The sequence below is a fragment of the Eurytemora carolleeae genome, unplaced genomic scaffold, assembly GCF_000591075.1.
Source record: "Eurytemora carolleeae unplaced genomic scaffold, Eaff_2.0 scaffold280, whole genome shotgun sequence".
NCBI lineage: Eukaryota > Metazoa > Arthropoda > Copepoda > Calanoida > Temoridae > Eurytemora > Eurytemora carolleeae.
Window position 1 is genome coordinate 243,457 of NW_019396193.1, and position 14,571 is coordinate 258,027.

The window sequence follows — 14,571 nt, forward strand, 5'->3', positions numbered from 1 at the left end:
CTACATTTTATATCATTTATCCGTAAATACATTACTTGGTACCAGGGGAAAATGTCAATACTAAAACAACAGAAGAAAACTTTATAACCTGCATTAAATGCACTTTTTTACGAGGGGCCGATAGTTGCAGTTTACAGATTGGTCACATGAATTGCACATGCAACCTTGTTTTTTTTGCAGTTTTTGCAGTTGTAATAATAAAGAAATTTCGAAAAATAGCATCCTTGAAAAAAAATTAAATCACATATGTGTGTAAATTTGTGTAGTCTGTTTTAGTTTTTTGTTGTTGTATCCAATAAACGTTGAAATAGCTGAACCGTATTCTCTAGATTCTGTTGTATGGTTGTATGTCAATATTCTATAGATTCTGTTGGATGGTTGTATGTCCATATTCTCTAGATTCTGTTGTATGGTTGTATGTCAATATTCTCTAGATTCTGTTGTATGGTTGCATGTCAATATTCTCAAGATTCTGTTGTATTGTTGTATGTCAATATTCTCTAGATTCTGTTGTATGGTTGTATGTAAATATTCTCTGGATTCTGTTGTATGGTTGCATGTCAATATTCTCAAGATTCTGTTGTATGGTTGTATGTCAATATTCTCAAGATTCTGTTGTATGGTTGTATGTCAATATTCTCTAGATTCTGTTGTATAGTTGTATGTAAATATTCTCTAGATTCTGTTGTATGGTTGTATGTAAATATTCTCTAGATTCTGTTGTATGGTTGTATGTAAATATTCTCTAGATTCTGTTGTATGGTTGTATGTCAATATTCTCTAGATTCTGTTGTATGGTTGTATGTCAATATTCTCTAGATTCTGTTGTATGGTTGTATGTCAATATTCTCTAGATTCTGTTGTATGGTTGTGTGTAAATATTCTCCAGATTCTGTTGTATGATTGTATTTAAATATTCTCTAGATTCTGTTGTATGGTTGTATGTAAATATTCTCTAGATTCTGTTGTATGGTTGTATGTAAATATTCTCTAGATTCTGTTGTATGGTTGTATTCCAATGTGCTCCAAGTTTTTGTCAAGAGAAGGGGTGAGATAAGATTAGTGAAATACAACTAGGGGTTTAGAAATACAGGGATTGGTTGCTCTATCCACGTGATTCTACGAACCAAAGCTGGCAACTTTAGAATTGGATACCTTTAATCCCGATCGTTTATTCTGAATATCCAATGTGGACACTTTTAATTTCTTTCTTAATCCGCTGCCAGTTTCCGACCAATTAGAGGCCACTCATTAAATGGCGCTTAAAATTTCAAATTTCCCCGCTACTCTGATTGTTTGTTCCGGTTTCTCCAAACGCACTTCGATTGTATGAGCTATTAACACTTTTTTTGGATACAAACTTAAAATTAAATTAATCTTGAGATTAACAAAAAGATAAGATCAAGCATTGATCTCGATATCTAAAATTCTAAAGTTTTTAGGTCAAGTTTAACAAGTTCCTATTGTAGCATTTAAAGCTTGGTGTAATATTTAGAATATGACCAGATACTAAAACCCCTCAACCCTTTGTCTGAATCTAAGCTGAGTAGAGAACCTGGACATGGAGTAGTACGCTCCAGGATCTTATACAGGATACTTCATTGACAGCTCTCAGGATAAGGGCTGGGCAAAGTTCCGTTAACGAAACGGAGGTTTTCGAAAATTAACAGCTCTTCACAGATCTATTGTAGAAACAGTTGAGGAACAAGAGATCTCGATGCAGGAAACGCTGCTACTTGTATAAAGCTCTTCACAGACCAGATGCCAGTCCAGCAAAAGAAGCAGCTAGAAATGCTGTGTAAGCATCTCAGATTATAGAAGCAGCAAAATTAGCGGAGACTCCGGAACAGCCACAGTAGCAGTTAGGTTTACAGTAGAAGCAGCAAATGAACCAGCAGTGAATGAGGAAGCTGTTGTTGAGAGATTGCTAAGAGATAGATATTGAAGTGGAGCAACAAAAAGAGATATTGAGTGGAGGAAGCTCAGCAGATAGATGCTGAACTAGAGCATCTCATAGTGCAAGACTCAAGGAACAGCTCAGGGAGCAGCTTGAAATGTAAGTTTAGCTAACATAGCAGAGACTCTATGAATAACTCTGGGAGCAGCTCGAACTTTAAGTACGGCTAACATAGCAGGGACTCTAGGAATAGCTCTGTGAGCAGCAGAGAAGCAGCTGAAGACACAATAAGAGCATCCCAGATTGTAGGATCAGCCAGAATAACAGAGACTCTAAGAGCAGCTGAACGAGATAGAGTAAAAGAGGAAGCTTCTCAGACAGATCCTGAACTGCAGCAGCTAAATATCTAAAGGATGAAGAGATATGTATAAAGGGGTTGCTAAAAGGATCGATACTAAAACGAGAGAACGGAGATCTAGAGTGAAATATTTGTCTAAAACCCTAAACCATGAGTGCAGTTGATTGATCTCGAAAATCCCTAGGATTTACATCTGGCTTGTATTTGATGGAAGACAATAATCATTACACTACCAAACCAGTTTAAACTGGTAGTTTAGAAGTAGATTAGTTAGGACAGCATTTATTAGCAATATATTTGTAGGTAATAAACTACTATGGTGGCGAACATGTTGATCCGATGCAGGTTGGAGAACTACCGGATTTCCACCAGCATTTATCTTTTCCCGTATTTTTTCCTATTCCTTCCAGGATTCCTAGTTCGTATTTAAGGAGAAAATATATAAAGAAGGAGATGCAGAATTATTGGTAGTTTTGCCTAATGATATGCAGTACTCACTTGGATTATATTATTCATGACATCTTAAAGGAATTGAGTCTTTGCCACAAACTCAAATTTTTCAATCCCTTTATCTTTACAAGCAGATGGTGTAAAGACCAAAGATTATTCGATCTAACAAAAATATCTACGACATCGGGTTTATAATTGTAAAGATAAAAGGATTTTATCATTTATACGATTTTAGATATGCAATGTGATATTAATGGTATCTTTTGAATATTGTAGTTATTTGGTGTGAAGACTGAAGTGTTCTTAGGTACAGGGTTACCCACAAACGATGAGACTATAATGCATGAATTCAATAAAATTCAATTATTAAATATAATGATCTATACAGAGATAATCTCATTTATTTTTACTTTAAATGATACATTGAATGATTTGACAAAGATATAAACAAGTTTACTGCTGAAGAGAAACAAGAGTGGAAGAAAAAATATGAAATATATTCCGTACAGTCGTTTCCGAAGTCTCATAAGTAAGTTCCCACTTTCTTGATGATTATATAGGTAGATACTTCATTGTTTGAGTTACGTATCTTATCCTCTCATTCTAATTTCAGCAATGAGTCTGCGGCACTTTCAACTACAGAATATTTACAGGGATACTATACAAAAGATGAGACTATTAAGCCTTAAAACCCTTAAAATATGCCTGGAAAATAGTCTTTCTATGGCTTTTTATTATTATAGTTTTTATTTCGTATAGTCATCTTTGAAGTTTCTTCGTTTCTAGGTTAAACCTTGTACTTGTTTACAACTGAAGCAAGAATCCAGCCTTTTCTACCTATAGATAGATAAGCAGTAACAAGGAACTATATACAGGAACGCCCAATTCAGATATACGCAAATTATGTACTGTACACTGTGGAAGGAATGTAAACAAACCCAGTGCCCCCACAGAAGTTGAAGGGAAAGGACTAAAGCTCTGATGTGATATTACAGTCCAACAAAAAACAAGTTTGTATATCAAGTTAGAGCGAATATCAATGATTTTTGGCTTTCTGGTCAATATGGAAAATACAATAGCAATATAATCTTATACCACCCCTTGAGCCCTTTTCCCTCAAAAATGATGCGTTGCCCCTGAATTCTTTGTTTTGATCTGCTCCCACTGCAGTACACAGATTTGACGCATCAGATATGGCGCTTCCTGGTCTATATATTTCTTGAGTAGTAACATCCAGTATAGTCTGGCAACCACCTTTTAAAAAAAGTTTTCTAAAGTTGATAAAATTTATCTTCTCTGTATTGAGAAGTCCCTGTTTTTCTAAACTCCTGACTTCGAGTAGTATATAGAACAGGATTAAAACTTTTAATCTAATTACAGTGGACTAGATACTAGATACTAGATACTAGATACTAGATACTAGATACTGGATACTAAATACTAGATATTGGATACTAGATACTAGATACTAGATACTAGATACTAGATAGTAGATACTAGATACTAGATACTGGATACTAAATACTAGATATTGGATACGTGATACTAGATACTATAGATACTATATGATGCATCATAGTGATACTAAGAGAATAAATGATTCTAGATACTAGAAATTGCATCATAGAGATACTAAGAGAATACATGATACTAGATACTAGAAAGTGCATCACAGTGATACTAACAGAATATATGATACTAAATACTAAATACCAGATACCATATACCAGATACTAGATACTAGATACTAGATCCAAGATACCAGATACTAGATACCAGACAGTAGATACTAGATACTAGATACTATATAGTGCATCATAGTGATACTAAGAGAATACATGATACTAGATACGAGATACTAGATGCTGGATACTAAATATTAGATACTAGATACAAGAAACTAGATAGTAGATACTAGATATTAGATCCTAGATCCTTGATACCTAATAAAAGATACTAGATACTAGATACTAGATACTAGATACTAGATACTAGAGACTAGATACTAGTTACTAGATACCATATAAAAGATACTAGATACTAGATACTAGATACTAGATATTAGATACTAGATTCTAGATACTAGATTCTAGATACTAGATACTAGATACTAGATACTAGATACTAGATATACAAGATACTAGGTACCAGATACCAGATACAAGATACTAGATACTAGACTAGATACTAGATACTAGATACTAGATACTAAATACATAATTGTAGTAGAAGGATACTGAGATACTGGATACATAATTGTAACTGGTGGATACTAGATACTAGTTCATACTAGATGCTGGATAAATAGTTGTTGTTAGTGGTTATAAGATACAAGTTGATACTGTTTCATCCAGTATCCTTGATATCCAGTAGATCTAGTAGATCATAATAAGATTTATCCTATATTCAATTCACTCAATCATAGGAATTATCATAATCTAGAGATCTATCATTCACTTCCAGTATTCAGTAGAGAGAAGGTTGGGACGGATTCAGCAGAAAAGGATGGAACGGGTTCAGAGGAGAGGGTTGGGACGGGTTCAGGAGAGATTCATTTCATATTTTTTATTCAACTACAAAGCACGAGATAATACAAATAAAAAAATCACAATTTACTATGTAGTTTGGACCCGCCTAACCAGAGTAGGTTGTTTTAATTGGTTGGCCCACTATAAACGAATGAGAATTTCAGATAAAAACAATGTACATTGTACATTTTAAACATAAGAATGATAATAAATCAGGTAAAAGGTAAGGAGGAGGTGAGGGAGTATAAAGAAAAGGGAGGATACTCAGCGTAAGGGTTGGAACAGAGGGTAATATAAGTTATTAGAATCATTTTTATGAACTACAGGGTGAAGAAGATAGTAAAGACTAAGTTTATCCACATGATACACAGTCTTTTTTACAGATATAATTTGCATAACTATCTAAATAGATCTTGGCGACTTTTCTTTTAAACGATTTTGCAGATTTAGTTTCTTTCAGCTCTAATTCAATCGAATTCCATATTTTTGGAAATAAAGCAGAGGGAAAACATTCTAGGGGTTTAAAGAGAACCCGTTCAAGTTTATATGATTTTGTTCTATTTGGTTCAGCTAAAGAGTTAAACATATCCTGGAAGGAAGCTGGAAGGTTTGATGAGATGAATTCAGGAGAGAAGGTTGGAACGGATTCAGGAGAAATAGGATGGGCCGGATTTAGGAGAGAAGGTTGGGACAGATTTAGGAGAGATAGCTGAGACGTATTCAGGAGAAAAGGATGTTACGAATTCAGAAGAGAAGGATGGGACTGATTCAGTAAAAAAGGTTGGGTCGGATTTATGAGAGAAGGATGAGATGGATTCAGGAAAGAAGGATCGAACAGATTCAGGAGATAATGTTCGGATATACACAGGAGTTATAAGGAGAAAGATTGGCCAGACATAGGAGAGAAAGTTAGAAAGAATTTAGGAGATATGTGGAAAAGAAATGGACCGAAACGGGAGAGAAGATTGAGACTACTTAAGGAGAGAAGGATAGGACGGATTCAGAAGAGAAGGGGAGAAGGATGAGACCGATATAGAAGAGAAGGATGGGATGGATTAAGAAGAGAAGGGGAGAAGGATGGGACTGATATAGATAATTCTCATTCGTTTATAGTGGGCCAACCAATTAAAACAACCTACTCTGGTTAGGCGGGTCCAAACTACATAGTAAATTTTAGTTTTTGTTATTTGTATTATCTCGTGCTTTTTAGTTGAATAAAAATATGAAATATGAAATATGAAGAGAAGGGGAGAAGGATGGGACCGATACAGAAGAAAAGGTTAATGACAGATTTAGAAGAGAAGGGGAGAAGGATGGGACCGATACAGAAGATGACAGATTTAGAAGAGAAGGGGAGAAGGATGGGACCGATACAGAAGAGAAGGTTAATGACAGATTTAGAAGAGAAGGGGAGAAGGATGGGACCGATACAGAAGAGAAGGTTAATGACAGATTCAGAATAGAAGGGGAGAAGGATGAAACCGATACAGAAGAGAAGGAGAGAAGGATGGGACCGATACAGAAAAGAATGTTGTGGAGAGATTCATAAGAGAAGAGGAGAAGGATCGGACCGATACAGGAGATAAAGTTGGGACGCATTAAGGAGACGGTTGAGAAGGATTTTTTTTATAAAACTTTATTTTATATCTAACATTTTAAATTGAAGATGTCTTGTTCTTATTTTTCTATTCCAGAAACGGAAAGAAAATTCCTTCCTTCTCTAAAACCTTTAAATCAATAATTACTCATTGAATCGTAAAATATCATAATATCCTTGTATAGTCAATAGAACCAGACTTCTCAGATAATCCATTATTTCTACTGTTCTATGCTCGACCCAGAGACATAAACTAGGATTAGGGATTTATAAAACTTTGTTTCTCAGCGGAAACCAATCTTAAAAGAATGACTAGACTGTTCAAAGATAGAATCAATAGTATTTAATTTCCTTGCTACAACTATAAAAGAGAAAAAATCAAATTCCGAATAAATACAAGTTATCCAGAACAGAATCTTGTTCAAACTTGACTCAACCATCTGTTTTCAGAGGGAAAATTATTTGAAGACTTTTTTCATTTTTAAATTTAAATGTTCAACTCATAGCTCAGAAGTTTTATAAAATTTTCTAGTTACAGACTAAAGATTATATTAATCTTGAGATTAGTAAAAGATGAGATCAGAGCTGAAACTTTAGAATGGTGGATATTAAGATCAATGCTTGATCCTCTCTTTTTCTTAATCTCCAGATTAAAAAATGCTTGTTCTCATTAACCGATCGGGATTAAGGATATCCATAATTCTAAAGTTTTCAGCTCGAGTTTGAAAGTTATAACTCTCTCAATGTTCAAACACAATAACTTTTACCCTATTTTTTATGACTACTATCAAACTTGTTTGTCAGGAAATTTTAAAAAAAACTAGGTATCTGGCCCAAAAAAATGAAATCTTTAACTATATATTGCTTTTCTTTCTGACAAACTACGCTTAAAGTACCCTAATTGTTTTCGGAAAATGCTGATTTTTTTCTCAATTCACAGAATATTAAAATGTTTTCAGGGTTATCAAGTAATCTCTCAAAGGTTAGATTTATGCATGTTCTAAACCATGTTCTACAGATAAAACACTTTATGAAGACGAGCGCTAATATTAGAACACTATGGGACTAAACACTGAGAATAGAACACTCTATGGGACTAAACACTGAGAATAGAACACTCTATGGGACTAAACACTGAGAATAGAACACTCTATGGGACTAAACACTGAGAATAGAACACTCTATGGGACTAAACACTGAGAATAGAACACTCTATGGGACTAAACACTGAGAATAGAACACTCTATGGGACTAAACACTGAGAATAGAACACTCTATGGGACTAAACACTGAGAATAGAACACTCTATGGGACTAAACACTGAGAATAGAACACTATATGGGACTAAACACTGAGAATAGAACACTCTATGGGACTAAACACTGAGAATAGAACACTCTATAGGACTAAACACTGAGAATAGAACACTCTATGGGACTAAACACTGAGATTAGAACACTCTATAGGACTAAACACTGAGAATAGAACACTCTATGGGACTAAACACTGAGAATAGAACACTCTATGGGACTAAACACTGAGGATAGAACACTATATGGGACTAAACACTGAGAATAGAACACTCTATGGGACTAAACACTGAGAATAGAACACTCTATGGGACTAAACACTGAGAATAGAACACTCTATGGAACTAAACACTGAGGATAGAACACTCTATGGGACTAAACACTGAGAATAGAACACTCTATGGGAAGAAAGACAACCTAGGATAGAACACTCTATGGGACTAAACACTGAAAATAGAACACTCTAAGTGACTGAGCTGTGAGAGTATGATATTCTGGAAACAAGGGAAATTGTACATTAAACAATTTGCCTTTGGGAATTATTGAGAAGTGCGTCAGGCAAACAAAGTGCTTAGTAAACTTAGAGATGTAAGAGCAAAAAATGAACAAGGGTAAAGAATAATTATCGACACTACTTTATATCCGGAGTTGAGAAGTATGCCCGGAGTTTAGTATAGAAGTATATCAGGAGAATAGAATAGAAGTTTACCCAGAGCATAGTAAAGAAGCATACGCGGAGTATAGTTTAGAAGTATACCTGGAGTACAGTATAGAAGTATATCCGGAGAATAGTTTAGAAGTATACCAGGAATAAAAGTATAGAAGTATTCCCGGAGTATAGGATAAAAGTATACCCGGAGAATAGTTTAGAAGTATACCCGGAGTATAGGATAGAAGCATTCCCGGAGAATAGTTCAGAAGTATACCCGGAGAACTATGATGGAACCTCCAAATTTATTCCCTCTCAACTCTCAGTATACGAGATATCTCCGAACCTTTTGGATATCCAACCTGGAGCAAGAATATCCACGTTGAAGCAAGAATATCAAAGGATATCGAGCTGGATATTGTTTGACATTTCTCCTGAGCAGATTTAGTATAGATATACTTCCCCAATATTTGATGAGGTAGTATATATATATTTTACATTAAACAATATTGTTTTAATCTAAATTAACTAAAATATTCTTAGCAAATAAATCAATGAAATAGTTGTGTTTTACGTTTTTTTTTCTAAATGTTAATTATTAAGAAAAATTCTTTGTTTCTTAATTTAAAACGATATTTAAGTAGCATTTATAAATATAGTAAATATATACTTGGATTGTCTGATCGGTCTGATCGGCTGTATCCAATAAAAGTCAAACCGTTCAAACCGATCGGGTCCAATTTTTGTCGCAACTTACATGACCCTAGGGAAAGTTCATAGACCGTCGAAATTTGAAAATTTGAAAAAATGTCGACATTTATTATTTTTGAAAATTTTAGAATTATTAAAAGTTGCGACTTTCAAAGCAATAGTTAATAATAAAATTGATATTAGAAAAGAAGGTGCAAAGTGCCCTAAAAGCCTGGTATCTTTATTTATACTTTGCTTGTCTGTTTGTTTGTTTGTTTATATCCAGTAAACGGGAACAAATGACCCCAGGAAAGGTTTATGTATGGTAAAAAATTTTAAAATTAGCCTCCAACAAAATTCGATTTCCATTAAATTATAAAAATCCACGAATTTTTTTTTTAAATCCGCGACCTTTTTTTGTTTTTGTTTTAAAATGTATACAAAGAGAAATATTCACAATTGAAATAGAATATGGGTGCAAAGCATCCTGAAAGCCTATTATATATAATTTTTGATAAATTTTGAAATAGGTTAATTAACTAATTTGAATTAAATCCAACCAAAATTTTTAGAAACTGTTTGTAATTAAGTTTAGAATTAATTAAGTTTTAGTTTTTTCCAGGCTAAGTTTAATTAGATAATTTATGATTATTCTTTTTAACCCCCCCTTCACACCTTCTTCTAAGATTTAATCATTCTTGAAAAATGACACAAAGTGCATCTTGTCCTAAAACAATATTTTCTTTAAAATCTTGAGCGCCTGCATGAACCTGTGAAATTTCATATGTTTTCAAATATCCTTGTTTTGTATATTTTCCAAAGGCACGGTCAACATTTCTTATTTCTTTTCAAATTTAAGAAGTCCGTCAGAATATATATCTATATATAAATTTGGCTTGTTTGTCTGTCTGTTTGTTTGTCTGTTTGTTTGTTTGTATCCAATAAACGTCAAAACGGCTGAACCGATCGGGCCCAAATTTTTTGTGGGACATCTAGGGAGCCCAGGGAAGGTTTATGAATCATCAAAATTTCAAATATTTGTCTCTATCAAAATTCGATCGTCATTAAATTTTTTAAAATTTTGAAAATCCGCGAAATTTTTTGTAAAAATCCGCGAATTATTTTTGTTTAGTTTTACGATGTACACAAAGAGAACATGTTTACAATTAATTTAGAAGATGGGCGCGAAGCGCCCTCTAAGGCTAGAAAGAAGGGCGCGAAGCGCCTTGAATTTCTAGTATATTACATTTCATGATATGTTTTTTTTTTATCTTACAGTGACAACCAGGAAACAGTGCCATTTATAAAATATTGCAAGGAATTTTATGATTTTCAACTAAATTTTTTCAAAAATGCCTAAATAATTTGAGAAATATATCAGTTTAAAAATTACATTATCACATCCTTTGCGAAATAAATGGAGTAAAAGGAAGAACAACGACGACAATAATTCCACATTTCTCTAGTTCTCGCTGTATTTATAAAAACGACATTAATTCCACATTTATCTAGTTCACGCAGTATTTTTAAAGACGACATTAATTCCACATTTCTGTAGTTCTCTCTGTATTTAAAAAGATGATATTAATTCCACGTTTATCTAGTTCTTACAGTATTTATAAAGACGACATTAATTCCACATTTCTGTAGTTCTCATTGTAATTATAAAGACGACATTAATTCCACATTTCTCTGGTTCTCGTTGTATTATTAAGACGACATTAATTCCACATTTCTCTAGTTCTCGCTGTATTTATAAAGACGACATTAATTCCACATTTCTGTAGTTCTCATTGTATTTATAAAGACGACATTAATTCCACATTTCTCTAGTTCTCATTGTATTTATAAAGACGACATTAATTCCACATTTCTCTAGTTCTCATTGTATTTATAAAGACGACATTAATTCCACATTTCTCTAGTTCTCATTGTATTTATAAAGACGACATTAATTCCACATTTCTCTAGTTCTCATTGTATTTATAAAGACGACATTAATTCCACATTTCTCTAGTTCTCACTGTATTTATAAAGACGACATTAATTCCACATTCCTCTAGTTCTCACTGTATTTATAAATTCATTCCCGAAATACTTCTCATAAATGCATTTATTATTGATGAAATGCATCAAAGGGGAGGAACGTTTTGTTATAATTGATTTTGATGATGATGATAATCAATCTTCATAAACTGAGAAAGCAATTAATGGGTTCCATGCCTATCTTTTATCGGTACCCTTTTGGGGCGTCATCTATACAATTCGTCAATTTTCTTACTTGTCTCTGGTGCATAAATCCGCAAGTCAACTAAAAACCGAAACTGCAATGAAAAGTTATCAATAGAAGACATAAGAATAACATTTTTGCCCCTTCTAGTTTAATTCAATATTTGAATTTTTTTTTCATACATACAATGACAATATCTATGTACATCCAATTTCAAACTTGTTCAGTGATTATAACGGTGAATAAACCATAAAATTTTCCAGTTTTTCTAAAAACAACTTTGATTTAATTCTTCACTCTAGTTTCTCCCTCCTTTAACTAAAATGAGAACAGAGTTTTAATTCATTTTAATTCAATTTAAAAACTTTTTTAATCAACTTACTTAATTCTTTATATCAGATTCCTCCGACTACCCCCCCCTCTCTACCCTTTCTATAATTACCCTCTTCTTTTCCCCTCCCTTCCCCTCTTCCTTCCTTTTCCTTTCTCCCCTACCTCTAATTTTCTAATTTCCCCCCCATGCTTTCCTCCTCCCTTCCCCTCCCTCACTGACCTCCTCCTTCCTCTCCCTCTCATTCTAAACTTACAAAGCAAGCAAAGGCCAATGATTAAAAGTAAATAGAAAAATGAATTATTGCTGAAAAAGACGACGTGACTCCTGGAAACTAAAGTTTAGAAAAATCAAAATATTAATTTCATTGATTATAAACATTTTAAATACTTCATATCAATGTAACGCTCAATTAAAAATGTGGCAAGTCCAATCAAGCAAGATCTGAGAACTAACGAGAAAAATATCGTGGTTTTCCTCCAGTGCTACCCATCATGGTTGAGACATAAAACTCTTTTAAAAACGACAAGGTAAAGGTTGAAGTTACTAAACTACATAAAGCTAAAGGTTCAAGTTACTAAACTACATAAAGCTAAAGGTTGAAGTTACTAAACTACATAAAGCTAAAGGTTGAAGTTACTAAACTACATAAAGCTAAAGGTTGAAGTTAATAAACTACATAAAGCTAAAGGTTGAAGTTACTAAACTACATAAAGCTAAAGGTTGAAGTTACTAAACTACATAAAGCTAAAGGTTGAAGTTACTAAACTACATATAGAACAAGCACACTTGAAACTAAACATTCATACTTTCATACTTATTCGAAAGAAGAGTTAAAAGGCAATTGTTACAATTGTGCATCGTAAATGCCACTCTTCATTTGAATAGAGGGTCACTAGAAATTAATTCTACAGTCCCTATAAACTGGGCCATTACCGCCATTGATTTACACCCTGTATGTTAGTGAAATTTGGCGATTTTATGTTCCTCAGAATTGTAGAAAGTTACAAAATATCAATATTTATGAAATCAATGCGTGTTCAAGTTACAATTTTATGTACAGTTTTTTACTCTATTATTGGATGCTTCCTAAAATTTGAAATAAAGGAAAAAAAGTTTTTGCTGTGATTTAGTGAATATGTGTGAAAAGGATGGAAAGGGATTGGGATAAATAGATTTATTCTCACGCCAGGGGTCTCTAATAAACATTCAATATATTCTAAACTGGGTCTGCTTATCCAACTTTAATAAAGTATTATAAAAATACGACTTAAAACCTACTCTAGTTCATTTCAAAAATAAATTAAAAATAATTATAAATGTATAGAAGTATCCCTGTAGTCCCTGAACCTGGCATCATTATCATTCTTTTTCTGCGTGACAATCAGTATAATCAGGAAACCATGGAATACTGGATATATTAAGAATACCATGGAATACTGGATATAATCAGAATACCATGGAATACTGGATATAATCAGGATACCATGGATCAATACTGAATATAATCAGGATACCATGGAATACTGGATATAATCAGGAAACCATGGAATACTGGATATATTCAGAATATCATGGATCAATACTGAATATAATCAGGATACCATGGATCAATACTGGATATAATCAGGATACCATGGAATACTGGATATAATCAGGAAACCATGGAATACTGGATATATTCAGAATACCATGGATCAATACTGGATATAATCAGGATACCATGGAATACTGGATATAATCAGAATACCATGGAATACTGGATATAATCAGAGCTGAAAACTTTAGAATGGGATATCCTTAATCCCGATCAGTATTGAAAACAGGCAACAATTAATCTGGAGATTTAGAAAAAGGGGAGATCAATCATTAATCTTGATATCCACTATTCTAAAGTTTTCAGCTCAGATTGCCTAGATTTATCCCACCCTCCTAGATTTTCCCCCGTCTCCCTCCTAGATTTGCCGCCCCTCCTCCCTCCTAGATTTGCCGCCCCTCCTCCTAGATTTACCCACTTCCCCTTACTCCTAGATTTACCGCCCCTCCTCCTAGATTTACTCCCCCCCCCCTTCCTTCTAGATTTACCCACTTCCCCTTTTCCTAGATTTACAAACCCCTCATCCTAGATTTACTCCCCCCCTTACTCCTAGATTTACCCCCCCATTCCCTCCTAGATTTAGCTCCCCCCCTTACTCCTAGATTTACAACGTTATCAGGGTTTAACATAGAAATGATCTGACCTATTTTTGTGCCGTTAAGATCATTTAAACTAAACTACTAACAATTTATTCTTGGAACCATGGGAGGGGGATTTACCGGAGGCAAAGTATGAAAAACAGAGGGAAAGGGTGGAAAAGATGAAAGAAGAGTAACGGGATGGTAATGGAATGAATTAAAGAACATTGATGTAAATGGGAAAAAACAGGATTTGAACTGGAAAAGATACCAAAAGAATGGAAAATAGTGGGAAAATGACATGATGAGAAAAAAAATGAAAACGAAGTCGAGAGGATTAACATATTACATAAGTA

The 14,571-nt window shown here is 33.7% G+C and overlaps 1 protein-coding gene across 1 annotated transcript in view; it reads left to right on the forward strand.

The window, feature by feature from the left end:
- Positions 1-9,117: 9,117 nt before the first annotated feature.
- Positions 9,118-14,571, forward strand: part of LOC111697796 (uncharacterized) — a 56,479-nt gene continuing 51,025 nt past the window's right edge. The window contains exon 1 of the mRNA XM_023467923.1: positions 9,118-9,267. The gene's annotated coding sequence lies outside the window, so the exon portion shown is untranslated. The remainder of the gene's footprint in view (positions 9,268-14,571) is intronic.